The 12,815-nt window shown below is 38.8% G+C and overlaps 1 protein-coding gene across 5 annotated transcripts in view; it reads left to right on the forward strand.

Moving 5' to 3' along the window:
- The window catches only part of CPNE4 (copine 4), a 514,588-nt gene that overhangs the window by 101,736 nt on the left and 400,037 nt on the right, over nucleotides 1-12,815 (forward strand). The window contains exon 1 of one of the 5 annotated variants that reach the window (XM_035278320.3): nucleotides 1,668-1,690. The exons of the other annotated variants lie outside the window; for them this stretch is intronic. The gene's annotated coding sequence lies outside the window, so the exon portion shown is untranslated. Of the gene's footprint in view, nucleotides 1-1,667; nucleotides 1,691-12,815 lie in introns of those variants that run through there. 5 annotated transcript variants of the gene reach the window in all.

Below are 12,815 nucleotides of genomic sequence, written 5' to 3' on the forward strand. Positions count from 1 at the left end.
TTTGAATCTTAATTTGTCCATCTGTAAAATGGAAATAATGATGACTTTTTTCAAGGTTGTTATGAGTTTTAAATATAATAGTAAATTATAAAGAAAACTCACCGAAACTTAATAGATGGCCAGTAAATGGCACTAGTTATTGTTTTAGTTGCAAGGCAAGCAGGTCCTTTAGTCCAGCTTGTTCTTTCTTGTACTTGCTCCCTAATCTCTCCCACACCCTGATTTCTAACCATACCTATAGCTCAATTCTGTACCCCTCTCTAATCACCCCAATCTCAGACCCCTACTTCTTCGCCCAAGCTGTTCCATCTCTCCAGTAGTCTTTTTTCTCTTTCTATTGCCTGCTTTAAAACTACAGTCCATCCTTCAAGACATGACTTAAATTCTCTAGGATATTAAAGGAATTTTGGAGACAGATGAGAAATGGCAAATTACTCACTCCTTGGGAGATTGAGTTTCAAAGGGTGGGATTATCAGTCTCTGACATTTTGCTTAATGAGGTTTGCAGGTACCAACTTCAAAATAGTTCATTTCCACTTAAAACAGCTGAACCTACCATCAGAGTGTGTTCCTCTGGAATAAGGTTTATGGATTGGCACCTGACTCAGGGATATCAGCTTTCATCTCTGGGTTCTACTCCTCCTTCCCCTTCTCAAAAAACTTCTTGTTTTACTGACATTTTAATTCTCCTATATCCTCCTATATCTCCACATGTTTATTTTCATTATAATTGTTTTCTTATTTCATGTTGTTCATATCTTTATTTTCAAATATATTTGTTACAAGTATTATTTTTCATCTTAAATTCTTAGTGCTAGTAATTATAAGAATTACTGTGCTAGTAATTCTGTTTCAATCAACAAATGTTTATTGTTGAATTGTCTTTGTTTTTTTATTGTGCTTGTCTCAGGCTAACTGGAAGGAAGGCAGCAAAGTCAGTTAAAAATTTTTGTCCATCCTATGTTTTCACTGCCAGCACTCCATCTCCTTGGGGTTTCTCATAATTTTTTTGGTTAATCCCTCTGTTCACACCTGCCTCCTCTTCCTGTAAGTTCTCCATGGTTAATTCTATTGGAGAGAGCCCAGCAGCTTATGTTCATTGGCCATCTTATTAATTACCTTAAAAAATTCCACTTTATTTCATTTAACTTGTGTATAGTAAGCTTTAAATGGGATGTGTGTGTATGTGTGTGTGTGTGTGTGTGTGTGTGTGTCTATTAGTTTCTTTATTCCATCTGCAGACAGGAAAGAATTAACTGTTTCTGACTTTCTCACTCTCCTGTCCAGGAAAGTGGAAAATGTGTCTCATGTCCTTAGATTTCCTGAAATTCTCAATAAATGCAGGATAATATGGTGACTAGTCACCAAAAGTCAGAATGCCTATGTTTATTTCTCAAGTGTTCATTTGATGTGTAGCCCTGGGAAGGTTGCCCAGTCAGAGACTTAATACTTTCTAGAGTAGGAGCGTCTTAGTGCATCCTACAGAGGGTTGGTGGAAGAATTCAAGACATTTAATATATATGTATTTTAGAATAGTGTTGGCCACTTCATAAGAATACATTGATATATTTTCTCTTCTTTCTCTTTCTATTTTCTCTCCCCCATCCCCAAACCCAATTTTGTCATTCAGGCTTAAGGGTAAAAATCTTTTTTTTCCCACTTGTTCAAGCAGAACGTTTTGAGCACAATGGTAAGTTCATTTATTTTTTATGTCATATACTAGTTGATGGGAATTCACAGATGGAAAGATGGAGGACCTATACCCTCACGGAGGTTATGGTTTTGTGGAGAAAGCAGGCACAAGTTACTCGATGAATTTGATGAGCTAACTCTCCTGGCATCATGGTGATTCCGGGGTGTTATGAGATCACTGAAGTGGGACAGCCAACTCAGCCTAGGAACGACTCTGGATGGCTCTGGCTCCCTAGCCGCCCAGATATTTGAGCTGAAATGTAGTATGTTGTATGGGTTTTTGTGTGTGTAGAGTGCAAGGGGGGATAGAAGGGCATCCACAGCAAAAGGAAAGTACATAATTATGAGATAGAGAGAGAATGGGAATGAAAGAGAGAGAGAACCAGAGAGAGAGAGAGAGAGAGAATGAGAATGAAAGAGAGAACGAGAGAGAGAGAGAGAATGAGAATGAAAGAGAAAGAGAATGAGAGAGAAAGAGAGAGAGAGATACTTTTAGTAATCTCAAATGACCAAAGAATGGAATCCTCAGGTTTTGAGAGTGAAATTTCTTTATGAAGATGAATTCACAGAAAAATTCAATGTGAAGAGAAAAGTCTTGCAATTAGTGCTTGTGCCAGAGAAACAGGATCTGTCCTAGCTTAAACCATGCTTCAGGGTTTCTACTAACAAGGTTATAGTACCATCTGGAAAAGCCAAAGAAGGGGGACGTGAGGTGGGAGCTGAAGGAGAACAAAGAGCATGTTGCATTTGTGATCTTGCTGTTTGAGTCCCAGGGACATGTAAGTCAGCAAGTCATTCTGTCAACTGGTTGATAACACCCACATTTACACTGATTAGTTTAAAGATTTAATTACCTTTATAGCCAAAAAGTACAATTTATGTCACCATTGTTTCTATTACATCCTTTCTAGGGACTGAAAATACTATTACTGGTCTAGACATACCTCTATACTAGTGGTGTTCAAGTTTTGATCCATATTAGAATAGCCCAGGGAATTTATTTAAAATCCCAACATTCAAGCCTTACTCCATTTAAATTAGAATAGCTGAGATAAAACTCAGGTGTCGGTATTTTTGTTTTAAAGATCTCCACATGATTCCTGGGTACAGCCAAGTTATGGAACCACTGCCCTACACGTTTCAAGATAATTTAGTATTTTCTTTGCCTTCTGTGTGCTTTTACTCTCCTGTTTGGTTGTTTTTGTGATTTACACTAAATCATTTCTATGATGATGTCTATGATATTTAGTGAAGTGCTTGAGCTAAGTGCATGGCTGAACTGAGTGGAATGAATCAGGTTTCTGCTTCTCTTGCCTTGTTCCTCCCACTCCTTCTTCACTGCCCTATCTGATAAGGTTGGAATTTGGAATGGATGGTGCAGATGAATACCTATCCAAGGAAGAAAACAAATAAGGACTTAGCAGCTGTAAGGGAGACAAGATAGGTACCTATTGTTAGCTATACCTCTGACAAGAAGCCTTCAGAATTTTTGTTCTTTCAGTGTCAGTGATGAGTCCCCAGGGGACATGTAATGTCTGGAAGAACCTGCAAGTAGCCACTATCACAAGGTGAGCCATTGACCCAAATCTCTCTTTAGTCTCCTATTCTGTTGAATTAAGCTGAGCCCCCTAAGAATCAGGAGGGTCCCTTTGGTCTTTTGGATTGAGAGAAGAATAAGGCAGCCACTGGCCCCTTGGTCTCTTTAGTCTCTCCTTCTGGGTCTTACTTTTGGTGGAGAGAGGAAGATTAGAAAGAAAAATCTTGGGGTGAAATGGAATAATTTTCCTTAGGGCCTGAGGCTTAGCTGACATGAACCACTAGCCCACATGAGGCATCTTTTTCCTTAGACCCCTCTTTGATTCTGTTGGATTTTTAAAAAAATTATTATTTTTTTTTTTAGACAGAGTTTAGCTCTGTCACCCAGGTTGGAGTACAATGGCGCAATCTTGGCTCACTGCAACCTTCACCTCCCAGGCTCAAGTGATTCTCCTGCCTTGGTCTCCCAAGTAGCTGGGGTTACAGGCATGCGTCACCATGCCCAGCTCATTTTTGTATTTTTAGTAAAGACAGGGTTTCATCATATTGGCCAGGCTGGTCTCGAACTTCTGACCTCAAGTGATCCACCCGCCTTGGCCTCCCAAAGTGCTGGAATTACAGGTGTGAGCCACTGTACCGGGCCAGTTCTGTTGGATTTTCTGCATGTCCCCTAGCTTCTCACAGGCCTTATAGTCCCTGCTCCACATTCTCAGAAGTAGTGAGATCTCTCTGCACAGTGCAAGAGTCCTTAGGGAGCAGATTGAATGTTTAGTAACAAGATTATCTACATACATACATACAAACACACATTCACATTCTTCCCTCTGCTTCTTTGGTCCTACTATGGGCACAAAAGAGGACTGTGATAAACCAAAACTTATTTGTAGCAGGCTTTTTCATTGAACTAAACTCTGACTTTCAAGTAAAAATGAAGTTAATTTATTTTTAAAACCCCCAAAACTAATTTCTTTAGAGAACTGTCAAAGTGTCCCACAGGTTCAATGAACCAGTCTAGCTTATAATTAAACCTATTTGTTTTAAAGGTTTTGGTTCAAATCAAAATATACAAATAACTTTTAACATGAACCATTTTAATTTACAGTCTTGATCTATAATAATTATCTTGAAATTACAGTTCTTTCAAATTATCTGAGCTTTAAGTGTGGGCACTTGGGCATTTGCTATTCATATATTCTGGACCACAGGACAGGAGAAATAGAAACAGACATAAGATTTTTAGACGATCTACTGTATTTGTTATTATGCTTACTTCTTTTATGTCTGTTCTCTCCTCTGATTCTCACAATAGTTTTGGAAAGTAGCTATTATTATCTTTATTTTTAGAATGAGAAAACTGAGGCACAGAGAAGTTGTGTTACAACTAGAGAATGTTTAACACAAATTAATGCCCGTGGGTTTCCAAAGCACTTTTGACCATATGTTATGTAGCACCCAAGTGATACTCATCCATTTGAGCATCTCATGGCCTCTAGATGCAACATGCTGTTTCTGTGTTTTTGCTTTTCTTTGATAACTGGTCATAGAGGTGGGCATTTCCTGTCTTCTTTTCTTAGCCTCTTTGAATTTAGATCAGGCTCTTGGGTTTAGCTTAAGACCTGTCTCTTCTAGTTTATAGATGAGGTAGTGATATTTCGGTGTAAAGCCACTAAATGAGTTCTGGCATGAAGAAGGCTGCTTGCACTCTTCACAGTGGTGAAGGCATGGAATCAACCTAGGTGCCCACCAACAGTGGATTCAATAAAGAAAGTGTGGTGCGTATACACCATGGAATACTACACAGCCATTAAAAAGAACAAAATTATATTCTTTGCAGCAACATGAATGCAGCTGGAGGCCATTATCCTGAACAAATTAATGTAGGAACAGAAAACCTAATACCACATGACCTCACTTCTAAATGGGAGGTAAACATTGGGTACTCATGTAACAATAGAAACTGGAGACTACAAACTGGGGGCAAGGGTTGAATAGCTGACTATTGAGTACTATGCTCAGAGTGTGGATGGATGATGAGGTCAATCCCACCCTGAACCTTAGCATCATGCAGTATATCCAGATAACAAACCTGCACGTGCCCCTGCATCTAAAATAAAAGTTGAAATCAATAAAAAAGAAGCCTGCTTGATAAATATTACCTTTCTTCTCTCTTCTCTCTAGTTTGGACCAAAGCATCTCTGTCTTCTCTCGGCTTTATGATCACTGACTTGGTCTTTGCTAATTACTTTGACGATCATATGCCTACTTGCAGAGTTCTCTTTCATATTAACCCTGGTAACATAATGATTGTTTAACACTTACTCTGTGCTCTATATTTGCATTATTGCTCACTGAATCCTCACAACAGTGCTAAGGTGGATCTTGTTATTAGTTCCATTTTGCAGATGAGAAAACCAAAGTACACCTTGCCTATTGCTATGGCTAGTAAGTCATGGAGGCAGAATGTGAACTCAGATATCTGATTTAACAACCTACACATTTAAATATCATACTCTGGTGCCTTCCCTGAATAAATATTTCACATACTTGATCACTAAAAATTTTCCAAAGATGGTGACCACATTTTATTATTTCAGAGCTCCTCATGGCACACAATTGAGTATTGGGCACATGGTGGGGCTCAATAATTAAGTTGAATTTTAGGGGTCTTAGGGATAAAGGGAGTGTCTCTCTGACCATGAACATCTCTTTCCAGGGATCTGTGAAATTATGAGAACCTGCCACATTTGCTGCTTAGACTGTTCACCTCCAGTGAAATAGACAAACATGAAGACTGGAGTCTGAGAGACCTGAGGGTTATAGAGTGTACTCTGATGTTCTAATCCAGTTGCTGGTGGAAGTAGGAATAGTTTGGTGCTCTTTGCCCAAAAGTGACATCATTTCTTCTTGGGAGAATTGAGTTTCTGAGATGCAGAGGGAGGTTGTCGCTCTTGTCACCACCATTTGGTGCAGCCCAGTGTCTACTGTGTGGGAGCAATGTTGTCAGCCCATCAGGCATGGACAGTAAGCCTTTGTTCTACTCCTCGGGTTAACTTCTGGTTATTACATATCACTGTAAGGATACTAGAACATCAGATATTTTCTTTAGCTTCAACCATTTACCATGTAAATCTGTCTTTGAGGCAGTTATCAGTGAGAAGCTCAATTTGGGGAGAGGGAGGGAAGGAGAATTGAAGAAGAGCAGTACCCTTCTGGATGAAATGCTTGGAGTCTTTCACCCATGAACATTTGGTTCTGAGATGTGACGAACAAATGACGAACATTTGTTTCAGAACATTTGGTTCTGAGATGACACCATAGATCATATTTGTTTTATTTCTAGGTCAACTGACATTTTAAGTGCCTAGTTCCTGGTTCTGGAAATTTTTTTCTTATCAGCGTCTGGAGCCACTGATTTTAAAATACCTCCACACTCAAGATATCTGTCATGAGTCGGTTTAGGAGGCTCCACTTCCAGTCTGTCCTGCTTTGAATATTTGTCAAACAGTCCTTGATCCTTATCCACTAGGACTTTGCAGCCATGTAAACTAAAAGCTATATCCTGCATGTGATAATTAGTGTGAGAGGATGCTAAACCGGAACTGTAGGAACACAGATTATTGAGTGACTAACAAAGGCAAAGGGGAGGTCATGAAAATTTTGTCAGGGGATTAAAATTGGGCCAAGAAAGAGAAATAAGTAAGTAAACATTTTTTTCATGCAAATAAATCTACATATAATTCCATAGGCCTTCTAGGACTTGAAAGTATGAGAAAGAAAATGAGAATAGAGCAATCTAAAGTGTCTGGGGAATTGTGTGCCTCATCAATAAAGGTAGGAAAAATTAGTGATTCTAGGCTAAGAAATGTGTAGGCTTTGGCCTGTAGCATTTAGGTGTCCACAAAAAGATGTTGGACAGGGGAGTGACCTGATCAGATTTGAGTTTAACAATTTGGCAAACATCCCTAAGCAATTCCTTCCTGCCGATTGCAATGAGGAATAATGACAATGGATCCAGGTTGGGGAGAATGAGAGAAGTGATTCTCTGACTCATCTGAGATTTGTCTTCTTAGCTTTCACCTTGTTTCTATTCCTTTTTTCTTTTAATTAAATTTTGTCTATTTTTAAAAGTTCATGTATTTACTCATTCACTTGTTTATTATAGTTTTCTTTACAAGTATCACCTAGTTAGACATTAAAGATAATCTAATAGGATGTTGGTCTTTAGTAAGAGAGTTTACGTCTATTTGGTCAATAACATGTTAGATAGGTTGACTTTATTTCTGCCACCTATTACTTTTTTTTTTTTTTTTTTTGAGACAGAGTCTCACTCTGTTGGCTAGGCTGGAGTGCAGTGGTGCAATCTCAGCTCACTGCAACCTCTGCCTTCCAGGTTCAAGTGATTCTTCTCCGTCAGCCTCCCAAGTAGCTGCGATTACATGCGTGTGCCACCACACTTGGGGCTAATTTTTGTATTTTTAGTAGAGATCGGTTTTCACCATATTAACCAGGCTGGTCTCGAACTCCTGACCTCACAATCTGCCTACCTCGGCCTCCCTAAGTGCTGGGATTATGGGCATGAGCCACCACGCCCAGCCTATTTACTTTTTAAGTAAAATTTTATCTGAGTACAACAAACAGAAGAGTGCACACATTGTAAATATACAGCTGGGTGAATTTTACAAAGCAAACCCACCTAAATCGAGATGTGGGTTATTTCTGCACCCCAGAAGCCTTTCCTGTATCCTTCCCGTCATTGCATTCACAAAAGGTAACCATTATTCTGCCTGTTATTGTTATAATTAATTTTGGCTTGGTTTTGAACTTCACAAAATTGGGATCGTACAGCATGTACTGTTTTGTATTTGGCCTGTTTTGTTCAACATTATGTCTAGATTTATCCATGCTGGCATGCATATAAAATGGTCCTCATTTTCATTGCTATATGGCATTCCATTTTATGAACTGACCACAATCTAGTTATTCCCCATCCTTTACTTAGGCTGCGTGTTCCTGTTGTTATTTCTAATTTACCCATTCAGGATAGGAAATAAATCTATCCAGCTGGTATTTGCCAGTGGACAGATTAAGGGAAGTGTCATCAATCCTCTTCATTATCCAGTTAGTGCTAGCATTTGCTACTTCTCGGTTGAATATCTGAAGGTCACCTTGATATACATGAGACCAGCAGGCATTTACTGAAAGTAGACCTTGCAGGTTAGGTCTGGAACTCTGACTTAACCACAAGCTCAGCACCCAGTTTAGTACATGAAAGTCAGCATCTCCTACACTGCACTGTTTCCTGGACATTCTCTCTTCAGCTCTCTACAACACTTTTCATAGGAAATAAAATATTTCCAAATGCAATATGCCTCTACCTGTTACTCTTTAGCCTCTAGCATTTTTAAATGTTTCTTCTTCTCTGTTAGTCATTTGTCTTCTAATGTGTTTCATTTGTCTTCTAATGTGTTTTTGTGATTAAATAATTTGGGAAATATTATACACCATATCTTCTTTTTGGAGCTTCACAGAACAAATTAACATACTAATGACTCTGAAATGTTCTGTTATAAAAAACCTGTTTTATGTTATAAAGTTTACCATCGTTCCTTTTAAGATTATCTGTTTTAAGATTAGCACCTCATAGAATAACAGTAACATAGCACACAGCTCTGTAGAAAACAGCCAGAGGAAACTCACCTGTGTTTTGTGATTGTTTTTTGTTTTTTTCCTTTCTAGTACAGGTGTTAGCTTACAAGTCTCTGTATGGCTATTTTAATAGAAATACAGCACGTGACATAACAAACAAACTTAGTGTTTTGTAAATATTTATTTGCCTGTCCATTTCTCCATCAGCCTAGAAACTCTGTGAAGATAGAATCCTTGTCTTTTCATCGTTGTATCTGCTAGTATCTAGCATGATTCTCAGCACATACTTGAAGTATTAGATAAATATTTTGTGTCTAAATGAGTGTGATATCACATTCTGGGACTTCCAGCATTAAGGGACTCAAATTGAACTGGAAAATGAACCTAGATCTTGAGGTATGTGAGGGGAGGAAGAATAACATTATACAAGTTCCTGCACTTTTGAGTTTAAAAAATCTGACTGAATTCTGCTTCCTCCAGTTTTTGGTTGTGCAATCTAGCAATTTATTTAGATTTTCTGAATCTCAATTTTCTCATCTGCAAAATGGAAATAATATCAATAGCTACCTTCCATAATTCTTGAAAGGATTAAATGTGATAGCATAATGGGAAGCACTGGCACAGACACATGAGTATCCAAAAATGCTTGCCCGCGAGTATTATTGTTGCCCGTGAGTATTCTACATCTGGCGCTTATTTCTCTAGCCTTTCTCTACCCACGCTGGGAACTTCAGGTTTTCCTGTACTCGAGTTCTTTTCACATTCAATGAGGACTGGAAATCCACAGACTTCTCAGCTGCCACACACAAAGCATCTGCTAGATTTCTTTCTCATCTGATAATGTCTTCCACAGTCTTGCCCCGGTCCACTGACCTGATCAATTCAGCCAATGTTCCCTTCTGCATCCGGAGGCCCCTGAAGTTTCTCTGTGCTAGTGAGGAGACATTGTTTCTTTCTTTTTCTACCTATTCCTGTCAAACTCCTTCAGTGAATATGCATTTCTCACATTGTTACATAAAAGCAATCCCACCTGGTATTTGGACTCAAGAAGCCTCACTAGTAAAGAGAGAGAGTGAGAACATACAATTATGTGTGTGTGTCTGTGTATGAATGCTGACATGCAGACACCACTCCTCTGTGTCTGTAGTGGCTTTCCTCATCCCCAAAATACCACTCAAGTGTCTGTGATAGCTGGTCACAAATCTGATTGCAGCAACAAACATGATGCTATTCTCCAACATGTCCTCCCTTTCAAACATCCCTCTCCAACTTCAAAAACACACTCAGCTCACATGCTACTTCTCCCTAAATTCTAGTCTCTTCTTTGTCTTCATCCATAGCAACACTAGCAAGGTCATTTCCCACAAAGCTCATGTTGTCCCACTTAGAGACTTTTAGCAGAAACATTATTACACATTAGACATGAAGGGACTCCACGTTAGAAAGAAATTCTAAGGAGAGCTTTGCTCCAGTATTGTCCCCAAGGTCTTTCCTCATGAGCTGCCGCTTCAGTCCTCCATGCATGTGGATGCAGCCATTACTAGTGAATCATGCCATTTGTTCTCATGCTATCTCCTCAAGTTCCGTGGGCAGTCACCACCAATCAACAGGCACTGGCAGATGAAGAAAAGCCTAGGAGCTAAACTTGGGTCTAGTAAGTCTTTTGAGCACTTCTGCATCCAGTCTCCACCAAATAGGGCAATGACAGACTTCTCTTATAAGATTCCTGTTTTCATGAGTTGTTTTGTTCCTCAGGAAATACAAAGAAAATCAAACTAACTGTAGTTCAGTATGTCCAGTGCCTGTCACTAGCCACAAGTTGCTATTTAGATTTAGTTAAGTTAATTAAAAATTTATCTCCCCAGTTTCTCCAGCCAAAGTTCAAGGGCTTAATAGTCACCTGTGGCTAGTAGCCATTGTATTGTCTATCACCAATACAGAATGTTTCCATCATTACACATATTTCTGCTGGGCAATGCTGAACTAGAGATTGTGCTCTTTAGCCTGAAAAGGTATTTCTTTTTATACTTAGTTATCTATTCAACCCCCTCTTCTTTCCAAGAACATACCATGTTGTCCTCTGCCAACTAAGCAAAAGCATGCCAATGCTAGTGTGTAATTAAAAGTTCATAAAGCGATTCTTAAAGGAGACAGCACGGAAGCAGAACAAGACCCATAAGAAGATCAATTATCATGCTTTCTCAAAGAAAGTGGCTTCTGGCTTCATATGTTGTTTGTAGTTTCTCCTGTTGAACATAAGAATAATCCTGGCCGGGCGCGGTGACTCATGCCTGTGATCCCAGCACTTTGGGAGTCTGAGGTGGGTGGATCACAATGTCAAGAGATCAAGACCATCCTGGCCAACATGGTAAAACCCTGTCTCTACTAAAAATACAAAAAAAATTAGCTGGGCATGGCAGCACACGCTGCCAGTAGCTGGTCCCAGCTACTTGGGGGGCTGAGGCGAAAGAATCACTTGAACCTTGAACCCAGGAGGTGGAGGTTGCACTGAGCCAAGATTGCGCCACTGCACTCCAGCTTGGTGACAGAGAAAGACTCCACCTCAAAAAAAAAAGAAGAAGAATCCTTTTTTTTTTTAAACTGGAAACACAAAATCTACTTCATGAGCCCTCCAGCTTCCTATTAATGTGACTCTAATGGAAGAATCCAACCTATTATTTTATTAAGAAGGGGAAATAGCTCAACAAAAGAAGATGGAGATTTGATCTTTCTACTTGGTAAATTTAGTTGCCTGAGAAACAAGAGCAAATTATTTCAGTGCCAAAATAATAAAACATTATTTAAATTTGCTTTTTCTCTCTTGTTCAGGAACTATAGTTGCCTTTGGTATGCTGGGAAAAGGAGGGGCTGTGACAGGGAGAATATAGTCATTTATACTATTTCTCTTGAGATTTGGTTCAAGTTTAACTCTTAAAAGTTTCTGTCAGCACTTAAAGTTATTCGGTTACATTTATACATCAAATTATTTTCCCCAAGATGGGAAACATTTGAGTGCTATAAGGTGAATATAAATGTGATGCAATAAACGTAGTTACTTTCTAGAGAAGTCTCACCTTTATGAATCATTGTTAGAGTCAAAATTGTAAGCCCAGAAGTTCCTGAGAGCATTTGTGTATCTGATGCTATATGCACATTTCCCCAAGAAAGTTGTTTTTCAGAAAATGGGATCTCTGCTGAATTTTTTCTTTTGGTCTTGCTGTTGTCTCAAATTATAAAGCTCAGGAAATGATTGAAATAATTATTTATTGCATTCGAGTAATTTGGTATGGTATATTCCGGAAAAACAGTCATGTATGCATTTTGTCAATTTTGAATGCATATGACATATTGTCAACTCATGTACTCATACTGTCATTTATTAAAACCATGGCCTTTTGTGTTTCACGTGGTTTGTATCTGTGTTTGCTGGGTGTTGTACCTCCACCATCTATAACGCCTCAAACGCTCAGTGAAATAATCAGAGTAGGACACTAAGTTCTTAGATCCCTCAACTTGCTGATGAAACTACCATTGTGAATGGGGTGACTTGAGCAGCCTTGGGAATAAAGGAATGAAAGAAAGTGAATTTTAAGGACTTCTAGAGCACAATCTCATTAATACACTCACTATGCCTTAGAGATTTATTAAGATTGGAATAGGGTTGAAGTTTGCCATTGCATGGTCTAAAAAGAAAGCAATTGTTAAGCAAATTATAAATCATTTAATGAGAAATGGTAGAAAACACACACTTTAGAGTCTGCTAGACCCAGGTTTAATTCCTGGCTCTGTCACTTACTATGGCATTGGGACAAGTTATTTAACCACCACATCTATAAAATGGGGCTGACAATACTGATCTCAAGAAGTTTTCTCAAGGAATAAATAAAATAGTGTGGTTTATTACAGTAGTTAATATGAATAGCTAGGAAAGCAAGTTATTT

The sequence above is a fragment of the Callithrix jacchus genome, chromosome 17, assembly GCF_049354715.1.
Source record: "Callithrix jacchus isolate 240 chromosome 17, calJac240_pri, whole genome shotgun sequence".
Classification (NCBI taxonomy): domain Eukaryota; kingdom Metazoa; phylum Chordata; class Mammalia; order Primates; family Cebidae; genus Callithrix; species Callithrix jacchus.